Below are 12501 nucleotides of genomic sequence, written 5' to 3' on the forward strand. Positions count from 1 at the left end.
GAAAAGGGGCATCTGGGTGGCTCAGTGGGTTAAAGCCTCTGCCTTCAGCTCAGGTCATTATCTCAGGGTCCTGGGATTGAGCCCCTCATCAGGCTCTCTGCTCAGTGGGGAGCCTGCTTCACCCCCCTCTCTGCCTGTCTCTCTGCCTACTTGTGATCTCTCTCTCTGTCAAATAAATAAATAAAATCTTTTTTAAAAAGTTAACTATTAAAAAAAAAAAAAAAGAACTCAAAATGGATCAGAGACCTGAATATAAGAGCTAAAAATCAGAAAACACAGGGCAAAAACTTCACAACTTTGGATTTGGCAGTGGTTCATTGGATATAAACACCAAAAGCACAGACAATAAAAGAAATATATACGTCTGCCTTTGGCTCAGGTCATGATTCTGGGGTTCTGGGATTGAGCCCCGCATCGGGCTCCCTACTCAGCGGGAAGCCTGCTTCTCCCTCTCCCACTCCCCCTGCTTCTGTTCCCTCTCTCGCTGTGTCTCTCTCTGTCAAAAAAATAAATAAAATCTTTAAAAAATACATATATATATGTGTGTGTGTATATTTAAATATATATATATAAAATTAGAATTTATCAAAACTAAGACTTTTGTTTTTTAAAGATTGTATTTATTCATTTGACAAAGAGAGAGAGGGCAGGGGGAGCGGCCAGCAGAGGGAGAAAGAGACCCCTGCCCAGCAAGGAGCCCAATATGGGACTGAATCCCAGGATCCTGGGATCATGACCCCAGCCAAAGACAGATGTGTAACCCACTGAGCCACCCAGGTGCCCCTAAACTAAGATCTTCCTTGCATCAAAAGAAACAATCGGGCGTAAAAAGGCAACCCACAGAACAAGAGAAAAATATTTGCCAATTATATATCTGATAAGGGATTAATATCCAGAATATATAAGAACTCTTACAATTCAACAGCAAAAAAAGACGAACAGCCCAATTTTTAAACAGGCAAAGAATTTGAACAGACGCTCTTATGAAAGCAGATACACAAATGGCCAATAAGTTCACTAAAAGACGCTCCGCATCACTAGTCACCGGGGAGACGCAAATCAAACCCACAGTGAGGTATCGCTTTATGCTCATTAGGGCAGTGATCATGAAACCAAAGGGAAAACAAGCATGAGTGGGGATGTGGAGAAATCGGAACCCTCATGCGCTGCTGGCTGGAACGTGAGAGGTACAGTGTTGCAGCTACTGTGGAGAACTGTTTTTTTTGTTGTGTTTTTTTTTTTTTTTTTTACTGGAAAAATTAAACTTAGAATTGCTGCACGATCCAGCAACTCCATTTCTGGGTGTGTCCCTGGGAGAACTGACAACGGGGACTTAGAGAGACGTTTGTACACTGGGTTCGTGGCAGCATTATTTACAACAGGCAAAAGGTGAAGGCCACCCAAGTGTCCATCTATGGATAAATGGATAAACAAAATGTCGCGTGTATATATGGTAGGATACTAACCTTGAAAAGGAATAAAGTTTTGATTTGGATGAATCCATATAGATGAACCTTGAGAACATTAGGCTGAGTGAAATAAACCAGCCACAAGGGGAAAAGTCCTGATCGATTCCACTGTTATGAGTTCCTGGACTGGTCAAATTCATAGAGAGAGAAAGTGGAATGGTGGGTGACAGAGCCTGGGGGAGGGAAAATGGGAGTTAGTGTTCAATGGGAACGGAGTTTCAGTTTAGGAAGGAGATGTTCTGGGTGGGGGGGGGGTGCCTGGATGGCTCAGTCGATTAAGCATCTGCCTTTGGCTCAGGTCATAATCCCGGGATCCTGAGAACAAGCTTCGCATTGGGCTCCTTGCTCAGTGGGGTGTCTGCTTCTCCCTCTACCTCTCACTTGTTCTCTCCCTCTCTCTCAAATGAATAAAATCTTATAAAAAAAGTTCTGGGCATGGATGGATGGCGGTAATGATTTGCACAACCATGTACACATACTTAATACCACTGAAAAGTACACTTATTTAAGCATGGTTAAGGTAGCGAATTTTGGGGCACCTGGGTGGCTCAATGGGTTAAAGCCTCTGCCTTCGGCTCAGGTCATGATCCCAGGGTCCTGGGATCAAGCCCCGCATCGGGCTGTCTGCTCCGCAGGGAGCCTGCTTCCCTTCCTTTCTCTCTGCTTGCCTCTCTGCCTACTTGTGATCTCTGTCAAATAAATAAATAAAATCTTAAAAAAAAAAAGGTGGCGAATTTTGTGTTATATGTATGTTTTACCAACAAACAAAAAGCTGCAAAAAGTAACAATAAAGAAAATTAAAAATTAGAATTTAAAAGGTAATAACAACAATAATAGCAAGCTGTGTGCCCCCTGACGTGGATCTCCAGGGTGTCTTGTCACCAAGTTGGAGCATGGTCCCCTTTACTCAGATGACAAATGTGGGGCTCAGTGATGTCCTGTGTCCTACTGTGGGTCTGGGCAGTCCGGGCTAGGATGCCTCCCATGGGGCCATCATGAGGCAGCTGAGCTGTCTCCTGGTCTTCCAGAGTCTCCAACTTCTCATCTCTAGGATTAGTGCACAGCAAGGCTGCTTGGAGGCGCCTTAGGCAAGATCCTTCCATTCAGTCAGTACAACCTCTTGCAACAAGGTATGGTTTTTTCCTGTTCTTGTCAGTCTTACAGAGCAACTAAGTATTAAAAAGACAGACTATTCCCGAGAGGGACTGAACTCTCTAAGACATGGCCCAATGCTCCTCCTTTACCCATATGGGACTTTTAAGCTTTTTTTTTTTTTTTTTTTAAGATTTTATTTATTCATTTGACAGACAGAGACCACAAGTAGGCAGAGAGGCAGGCAGATAGAGAGGAAGGGAAGTAGGCTCCCTGCTGAGCAGGGAGCCCGATTTGGGGCTCGATCCCAGGACCCTGGGATCATGACCTGAGCTGAAGGCAGAGGCTTTAACCCACTGAGCCACCCAGGTGCCCCGGGACTTTTAAGCTTTTTGCCATTCCTTAGGGGATAGCTGACAAATTGCCAAAAAAAAAAAAAAAAAAAAAGGAGAAGAATCACAATTCCTAGAAGAATCTGGAAACACCTTGAATCTAGTCCCAACTGTGAAAGGGAGGGATTGTGCTTGAGAGCAGCAGATGAAAGATTTGCGTGTTCTTGTCCAAGTAGAAATGTAAGAAAGCCTTATAGAAAAGATTGGCGCTGCACCGCAGGGTAGCGTCCAAGGGGCCTCTGCTGTAGACGTTCAGGGTTGGGTCCTTGATCTTGGGCAGCCTAAAGAGGTATTTCTGGCACTGTGCCCACAGCTCAGGGCTCAGAATGATGGTTTAGCAACTTGTATTCTTACATCCCAGGCTGACTCAGTCTCCCCCCCCCAGAACCTCTTGAATCTGCACCCCCCCAATCCCCACAGCCCTTGGCCCAGGCCTTGACATTTCCTGCCTGGACTTGGGCCCTGACCCCTGCTCCCCCACTATTCCCCACTCAGGATGCTAATAGACCCATAATAGCCAGTGATAAGTCTTGCAATAGTTGGTATATCTAACTAGACCCCTGTTCGCTCCAGTGCCTATTAGGGATCCCCATCACCTGGGCTCCTTGGCTGGCCTCGGAGCTCTCGCCTCTGCTGAAATACCCACCACTCCTCCAAAGGCACCCTTCCCGCCTGCCCTGTCCGCTCTCCTTCCGGCCCCCTCTGCCCAGATGCAGCCAGTCATACACCTCCATGTTCTCTCCTTTGTGGTGGGGCACATCACAGAAGACTTCTCAGAGGAGATGGCATTCTAGGAGTGGTGCATAGGGGTAGGAGAACAGGGGAACAGCATACTGACAGTTAAAATTTATGTGTGAACTTGGTCGGGCAATGGTGCCAAGCTGTTTGGTCAAACACTAGTTGAGATGTTACTTTGAAAACATTTTCTAGATGTAGTTAACATATCTGATCAATTGACCTTAAGGAAAGGAAATTATCCAGGACACCCTGGGTGGGCCTTATCTAATCAGTTGAAGGAGATAAGGGCAAAAGCTGAGGTTTTCTAAGGAAAAAGGCATTCTCTTCAAAACTGCAACATAGACATCCCCCCTGAGTTTCCAGGGAGGAAATAAAATAACATTGGAAATAGATTTCAGATTTATTAGCTCCCACAATCACATGAGCCAATTCCTTAAAACGAACCTCTTCGTATATATAATATACACATTATCATGTTGGTTCCATCTCTCCGGAGAACCCTGACTGATGCAGACGCTCAGATGCCTGGCACTGGGGGTTAGTAGGGCTTGCTTTTCAGAGACCGCATTCTCTTAACAAACTGAGAGCGCCCAGAGGCAGATCTCAGCCACTTACCTTGGCCTTTCCCCGGCTGGACGCAGACCAGGCTTTCAGCCTCGGACACTACCCAAGACACCTGCAGGCCAAGGACACCCATTAGAGGCCTCAGGTTTCACAGTCCCGGGCAGAGGCTGTCCCCAAGGTGCTGACCCAGCCCGCCACCCTCGACCAAAATAAACCCCGGGGAAGGTGCTTAAATCAGCTACCCCCAAAACCCCATGGCCTGATCTGGGGTCACAGAGAGTTGCAGACCCAACGGTTGCTGAGACATGGACCAACTGATTTAGAAAATTTTCATTCTGAAGAGATCTAGGCAAGAGGAAGTGATTACAGCGGCTGACAACTTTCTGCCTGGGTGGGGGGGAGTCCTGGGGTCCCACCAAGGCAATTGGTGTAATCTCGGGCCTCTGCGGCTCCCTTCGCAGATAAGTCAGGACGGGCAGCCTATATTCCTGATTTCTAAGCCTGCATGACTGGATCGCTCCTCTACCCAACCCAGGTGACAACTGACTACAGTGTAACAGGGGTCAAAATAACGAGTCAGCACTTACTTATCTCTGTCTACAGCTGGGATGAGTGAAATTAGACGTCCACACAAACACCTGGACATACCTGGTCATAGCAGCACTATTCCCAATAGCCAGAAGGTGGAAATTACCCCAAGCGTCCACCAACAGATTAATAGATGAACACAATGTGGCCCATCCATGCCGTGAAATACTAGTCGTAAAAAGGAACAAAGCTTGGATGCACGTTACCTATGGATGAACCTTGAAAACCTTGTGCCGAGTGAGAGAAGCCAGACGCAAGAGGCCACCTGTTGGGGGATCCCTCTTCTGTGACATGTCCAGAACAGGCAAATCCATGGAGACAGAAAGTGAGTGAGTGACTGCCAGGGGTCGGGGGTGAGGGATGGGGAGTGACCACTAATGGGGGCAGGGTTTGTGTGTGGGATAATTTAGTTTTCTAAAATTGAATGTGGTGATGGTTGATCAAAGCTGTGATTCACCTAAAAACCATTGTCTACTTTAATGGATGAATTGAAATGGTATGTGAATTATATCTCAATGAAGTTGTTTTTAAAAATGTTCCCCCAGGGCGCCTGGGTAGCTCAGTAGGTTAAAGCCTCTGACTTCAGCTCAGGTCATGATCCCAGGGTCCTGGGATCAAGCCCCACATCGGGCTCTCTGCTCTCCGGGGAGCCTGCTTCCCCATCTCTCTTTCTGCCTGCCTCTCTGCCTACTTGTGATCTCTGTCAAATAAATAAATAAAAATCTTAAAAAAAAATTTCCCCCCAAATCCCTGCATTTACTGAATATCCACTGTATACCAGGCACTGAATTGGGTGCTAGAATGGGGCTCAGATGGGGAGAGTCATAAACAGATGGTGGTAGCATAGAGAGGGGAAAGATGGAGCATTTGTGTGGACATGTGAAGGATGGAGGAGGGCATATGCATGTTGGGTTTTGAAGGATGAATAGGAGTTTGCCAAGTTGAAACGGGGGGTTAATCACGAACTCAGCTTTATCAAACCTAATAAAGAGAATAAAATAATATAACTGAAATAATGAAAATGAAAATGAGTGCCTCCTCATTCATCTACACGAACTGAAGGAGTAATATACTGAGACATTTCCACACTCATCCTAAACCACACCTCACTCACCCAGGCCAATTCCTGATGATGTTGTTCATGTCCACCACAAAGACAGTGCTGTAAACAGCATGTCAATCTCTTCCTTCATTAAGAGTGTGACAAAATGAGAAATTCGGGGCCACACACACCCCTAGTTGCTGTCTATGAGGATAAACAGAAGGTCAAGGGCGGGCCTGACCCAGAACCTTCCCCAAGACCCTGTGTCCTCTCAGCCAGGCTAGATTCTTTCTGGCCTCCTTTCTCCTGGTGTGGCCAGTGCATGGCTCTGGCAGGTGGCCACAGACAGTGAGGAGGACGGACGTTCTGGTCCGAAAATAAATCGTGGCCCTGAATGGGTAAACAAGAAAGTAGGGCGGAGGAGGGGGCCGGGAGGGGCAGAGGGGAAAGAGAGAATTGTGCCTTTCCCAGGAAGATGAATGCAGCCTTCAGAGGCTGGCCTTCCAGGGCTGGGCCAGCAGCCACGTGCTCCGCCTCTGCTCCCAAGTGCCTGGTACCCGCTGTACCTTTCCTGCTGAGTCCTGACCCCTGGAGCTGATGCGTTTCCCAGCGTGGATACCGTTGTCACTCCAAGAAGCCCTTTCCCTGCCCTCTCAATGTGGTTTTTGTTTTCTGCAACCCCAGCATGGCCTTTGACCATTCACTGAGTGCAAGACGCTTCCTCCCTGTGACCCATTTTACAGATGAAATTGAGGAGAGGGAGAGTGGGCATTGGGGTTTGTGGTGGGGGACTCCTGGGGTTCTCCCCAGGTCTGATGAGGGCGATTTTGAAGCTGGAGGCGTGTGCAAGGGTGAATGTGCTAGGTGCTAGGACAACTGCTTCTGAGCTGAGTCTATCTCAGGGGTGGAGTCCTGGGTTTGGATCCTGGCTCTACCCACTCGCAGGGTATGTGCTGTTCCCTCTGGGATCGACCTCTTAGCATGTATAGGCTTCTCCCTTCTCAGCTAGGTCACTCAGGCCCTGCCAGTTGGTCTACTACGGACCTTGGGTCACTGTGATTGGTTCAGAGACAGTCATATGCCCCAGGTTGGGTCAAAAGATGCAGTGCTGCTGCTTCCACTAAAGCTGTTAGGTAACAGAGCTTTTGCAATGTTGCTTGAGTGGATAAGGGTCAATCCAGAGTTGTTGGTTGCCATCTCATCTGGGAACGGAGCTGACACAAGGGCAGCAGAGCCAAGGAATGGAGAAAGATCCTTCCCGGTGAGGTTGGTTAAGTCCCTTGATCCAGCTGAGCCTGAAGCCATCATTTTCAATTCCATTAACCAATGAGTTCCCTTTTGGTTTTATGCAGCCAAAAAGTTCCCATGGATAGAACCCTTATTAGTGGTGTGATAAAGATTTTTTTTTGAAAGATGCTATTTATTTTTTTGACAGAGAGATATCACAAGTAGGCAGAGAGAGGGAGAGGAGGAAGCAGGCTCCCTGCCAAGCAGAGAGCCCAATGCGGGACTTGATCCCAGGACCCTGAGATCATGACCTGGGCCGAAGGCAGAGGCTTAACCCACTGAGCCACCCAGGTACCCTGTGATAAAGATGTTAAACAACCTCTCTGGGCCTCAGTTTCCTCATCTGTAAAACAGGTTGTGATCGTCTAAGAGGAAAGGAACATGTGTGGTGAGCGCCCTGGGCTGTGGCTGATGTTATAAAACTTCTGATGTCATTAACAACACTCCCAGCTCCACGAGCCTCCTGTTTACTCAGATCTGGAAAGTTTTCTGAGGAACACGGTTGGCCCCAGCCACCCTCGCCCACTGCAATAAAGCCACCCAGAACACTGAGACCAGAAGGATGGAGCGAGTGGGCATCTCAGATCTGGGCTCTGGGGCAATGGTCACATGATGGCTGTTCTGACATGGCTTCATTAAGACGGGGGCATCCATGCACCGATGGAACTGCTTGGAAAATCCTTCCTGGTGAACACATGGGGTCATTTGGCCAAGCAGCTGTCTGGCACACAGGGTCGGCCACTCTGTTTCCCTTGGCCCACTCTGGGGCAGGAGTGGCTTGTACATGGGGACTGGAGGACATGACACCCTCCACCCTGGCCTCCAGCACCTGTGGCCTGCCCTAGGAGCAGAGCCCGGAGAGAGGATTTGTGGGTGAGTGATTTTGAAAGAAAGCTCCCAGGCAGACAGGGGCGGGGAGCTTGTGAAGTCAGTGCAGGAGCCGGGAGACTAAGTAAGGGGGTGCCTTGTCTCTGTCCTGCTGGGTGGTCTGGAAATGTTTCCTGCTTGAGGGGAAGGCAACAGGGGTATCTATACCCCCACACCAACTGGTCAGGGCTGCCCTGGGGATATCAATTCCAGCCCAGGGCAACCACCCCCACCAAATCACACAGAGCCAGAGAGAGGATTTGCGGGTGAGTGATTTTGCAAGAAAGCTCCCAGGCAGACAGTGGGGCGGGGAGTTGTGAGGTAGGTGGAGGGGGGCGAGACTAAGTAACGGGGGGGGGGGGGTGCATTCAGCTGAGTTCCTGGGGCTGTTGCTAAGTGGGGCAGGGATCCAGGGGTGGGGATGGCAGAGCGCAGTGCCTGCTTCCATTCCCGCCCTTCCAAGTTGTTCTTTTTAAAGTATAAATTGAAGAAGTCAGACACACGAAAGGTCACATAGTGTGTGATCGTAGTGATGAGAAATGTGCAGAAGAGGCAAACCCATAGAGACAGAAGGCAGATGAGTGGTTGCCAGGGCCTGGGGGAAGGAGGATGGGGTGTGATGGCTCATGGGCACAGGGGTTCTTTTGGGGGTGATAAAAATGTTGGGGAGGAACTACAGAGAGGTGGTAATTGTACAATATTGTGAATGTACTAAATGCTGTGGGATTGTTTGCTTTAAAATGGTTAATTTTACATTACATGAATTTTACCACAACAAAAAATGTATAAATAGGGCTCCATTCCTGCTGTGCTCTGAAGCCTCCCATGGCTCCCCATTGTCTCAAAACAAAATATATACTTGTATCTCACCCTCAAACCCCCCTACCCTTGACTCCTTCTTGCCTCTTTATCCTCTTTCCACAGCCAGGCTCATTTGTACCTCAGGGCCTTTGCACACGTCATTCCCTCTGCCTGGCATGCTCTTATCCATCCTTCAGATCGCTCACGAAATGTCACCTCCCAGACTGGGCCCCATTATTATCCTTTCTTTGTACCTCAGATGTTTCCTTCACATCACTGACTGCAGTTGGCCATTTCACTGTGGTTTTAGACATTCGGCAGAAAGTTCCAGTGGTTAGGTGTTCCTCAAACGTGTGGCAAATGAATGAATGAATGAATGAATGGTGAGTGAGTGAGTGAACCAACAGATAGATGGAGGAAAGCAACGGAGGGACTCTGCCAGGGAGAAGCTGGAGCGACTTTCACAGCAGCCTGCAGACTGAGGTCCTAAAAGGAAGCGGTGCTTCATCAACCAGTTGACACGGAAAGAGACAGTCTCCATTCAAATCTGGTGCTTTTTTTTCCTCAGAAAAGCACAGCTGTCTCGGGAACAAAGACCCACAATTGCTGCCAACACGTGCTCCGTCATTTTTACTTCCTTTGAATATTCTTCAATGGATTTTCTTTCTAAACTGCACAGGCTTGCTTTCATGGTGTGACAGGCATGCAGCGGGGGCGGGGCGGGGGTGGGGGGGGAAGAGGAGGGGGGAGGGAGGAGGGGCGCAGGAAGAGCCCCTGCCCCGCCCTTACTCATTTCTCCAGGTTAGAAGCCCTGTTTTCTGGTCTTCTTGGGGCTCAAACACAGCTGAGCCTCCTTGTAGATAGGGGATAGGTCCCCATTGCACAAAATTTCTATGAAAATCACATCATACTTCGTAATGGGATTTTATCTCCATATTTATGCTCTTGGTTAAACGTTCCATCCCATTTCATATCTGAAGTTCCCTTCATTTTTCCCTTCCTTCCCTCTCTTTGCTTTGTCCCCAGGATTCCGCAGGCACAAGTGAGGATCCTAGATTGGTGGATAGATCTCATGCCCTGGGCTGACCTCAGTGGGTTTGCCCTTGTGAGGGAGAGGAACAAGGCTTTTTGTGGGTTTTTTTGGTGTGGTTTTTTTTTCGTTTTTGTTTTTGTAATAAGGCTTTTAAAGACACTATCTCTGGTGGGTTGGTCCAAAGGCTGGAGTGGGGTACAACCCTGTGGAAAACAGCTTGGCACTTCCTCAAAACATAGAAGTACCTCATGATCCAGAAATTCCACTCCAAGGTATAGACCCCAAAAAAGGGAAACAGGTGTTCACACAAATCCTTGTACACCATGTTCACGGCCGCGCTGCTCATGATCGTCAAAAAGTAGAAACTGCCCACATGTCCATCAGTGGATGATTGGATAAACAAAATGCGGTCCATCCATGCAATGGAATGTTGTTCAGCCAGAGAAAGGAATGAAGCTCGGACACACGCCACAATGTGGATGAAACTTGAAAACGCCATGCTCAGTCGAAGAAGCCAGACACAAAAACCCACATGTTGTGTGGTTCTATCTATAGCAAATGTTCAGAGCAGGCAAATCCATAGATTTAAGAAGGAGATTAGTGATTGCCAGGGGCTGGAGAGGTTAGGAGAAATAGAGAGGGACGGCTAATGGGCACAGGGTGTCCTTTTGGGGTGATGGGACAGAATGTTCTAGAACCGGACAGGGCTGCTGGTTGCACAACATGGGGAATGTACTACCTGCCACTGAATTGTTCCCTTTAAAATGGTTAATTTCATGTTATGTTTACATGAATTAGAAACCAAAAAGTTGGGGCAATGCCCACGGAACCCAGCAGGGAGGGGGCATCGTCCTTGCTAACACAGGCAAGCAGGCAAGCGCTGGGTGTTAGCAGTTCTAACATTTAGCTGGCATGTGATCAGCAGGAGGGCACTTCTTCTCGGGCAATTTATTTGCTGCCTGCATTGCTGTCCTCTGAATCCCTTACACAGAAATTCTTCTTGGCTGGTGCTCCAGGATGGGAGGGATATCCTTATCCTACAAATGAAGAAACTGAGGCATTAAGGGGTGAAGGAAATTTTCCAAGGTCCCCCATTGTGGCCCGCCTAGCACATCACAGGGTTTAGGTAGAGGCTTGCGACCTTTATCTGTAGCAGGAGGAGCACACGCCAAAGACGGTAATAGTTATTCCAAACCTTAAGTTCCACTTTGCTCGGAGCTGCCTCTGGGCAAAAAGAGCAAGTCACGGAGACGTGGATGTTGAAATCTCTGAAGCGGAAACTTCAGTGCTCACAACCAGACTGGGAGCTCCAGGAACCGAGGGCAGGCGGCACTCCGCAAGTGTGACCTGAGAATTCCCAGGAGAAAACTAGAGTGAAGCAAAGCTCAGCTCATGAGGTCCCCCTCCTGGGGTCTGAAGGAAGTGGCTGGTCCCCGATTCAGGGAGGAGCTTGATTCTTGGGAATGTCCAAGTGCCCAGGGCGGTGAGCGTGGGCTTGGTGGGAAGTAAACCGCGAGTACACGCGTACCTGTGAGTACATCTGCCCGTGTCTGCAGGTGCCCGTCTTTGAGCTTGTCCAGGCACGCGTGTATCTTTGGGTGTGGGCATGCATGTGTGTGTATGGGGCTGTGTGTGTGTGTGCACACGTGTATGTGTCTGTGCGGAGCTTCAAAACCAGATAAGACCAAGTGGAAATCCTGGTGTTGAGTGGGGGTCTGGAGTCAGACTGTTCAGGGCCCGTTTCTCCATCGAGAAATGAACCTGCTTCTGCTAGATGCGAGGATTGGACTCCACGGAGACCAGGAACTATCAGAAGATTTGGCACAGGATACAGTCTGTGCTATGGGCTCTGAAGTTGACACCTGTGATATCCTTTGACTCTCAAAGCAAATTCAAGGCTGAGTTTATCATCCACATTTTCAGACCCTTAATTTTCTTGCCATTTTAAAATGATACAAGCAGAAGCTTCAAACCACACAGAAATGTATGCAGTAAAGTGAGTATTTGGGGCGCCTGGGTGGCTCAGTGGGTTAAGCCTCTGCCTTTGGCTCAGGTCATGGTCTCAGGGTCCTAGGATCAAGTCCCACATTGAGCTTTCTGCTCAGCAGGGAGCCTGCTTCCCCCTCTCTCTCTGCCTGCCTCTCTGCTTACTTGTGATCTCTCTCTGTCAAATAAATAAATAAAATCATAAAAAAAAAAGAGTGAATATTCTACCCACCACCCAACCCGCTTCCCAAAGGGACATCTGTTAATAGGTGGGTGTGGAGTTTTCCAGAATTCGTGACCACGCATTTACAGATTGGAGTTTGTATTTCTATTTCTATATAGTTCAATACGGTATATTTAAATGGTGATGGGGGGGGCACCTGGGTGGCTCAGTGGTTAAGCCTTTGCCTTCGGCTCAGGTCATGATCTCAGGGTCCTGGGATTGAGTCCCGCGTTGGGCTCTCTGCTCTGCGGGGAGCCTGCTTCCTCCTCTCTCTCTCTCTCTGCCTGCCTCTCTGCCCACTTGTGATCTCTGTCAAATAAATAAAATCTTTAAAAAAAAAAATGGTGATGGAAATACTGTAGAAAGTGGATTTTCTTCTTTTTTTAAAAGATTTTATTTATTTATTTGACAAACAGAGA

The sequence above is a fragment of the Enhydra lutris genome, unplaced genomic scaffold (assembly GCF_002288905.1).
Source record: "Enhydra lutris kenyoni isolate GAN:26980312 unplaced genomic scaffold, ASM228890v2 scaffoldscaffold10, whole genome shotgun sequence".
NCBI lineage: Eukaryota > Metazoa > Chordata > Mammalia > Carnivora > Mustelidae > Enhydra > Enhydra lutris.